This window comes from Ursus maritimus, unplaced genomic scaffold (genome assembly GCF_017311325.1).
Source record: "Ursus maritimus isolate PB19 unplaced genomic scaffold, ASM1731132v1 scaffold_7, whole genome shotgun sequence".
Classification (NCBI taxonomy): Eukaryota; Metazoa; Chordata; class Mammalia; order Carnivora; family Ursidae; genus Ursus; species Ursus maritimus.
The window spans coordinates 63,750,801-63,751,280 of record NW_024426885.1 but is presented as its reverse complement, the minus strand read 5'-3'; positions in this window follow the sequence as shown (position 1 = coordinate 63,751,280).

Here is a 480-nt window from a genome sequence, read left to right as displayed (position 1 = left end):
GGGGGGGGGGGGGGCTACGTGGAAACAGAACAGACAGCCTGTTCTCTCATCAAGAATCTGGACTCAGAGGCAAAATACCCCTAGGCACTACACCACCAAGGAAGCAAACACACGTACATCTTGCTCGGCAAGGGAAAAGGAGTCAGTCGATATCCTTCACCATGGTTTGAGCCTGTCCAAGCTTCACACCCTTCACTCTGCTCAGGCTAGTATAAGATGCTGCATTCGCCCGGCTATATTTCCCAAGGAAAGGACTTCCAACTAAGGTGGGAGCATCAGCTCCGGTACCCGCCCTTCCCTCTCAATCCTGGCCAGAAAACTCCACTTCCCGGATTCCCAGCCACTCTCTCCCGCCCCCTCCCAGGGCGATCAAGCTAGCGCCGTCCAGATGCCAGCGAAGTGCCCAACCCAGCTACGCACCCCCCAGCACCCCAAGCCAGGCCCCTGGAACTGACTCTGGGTTCCTTCCTCTCCCACAGC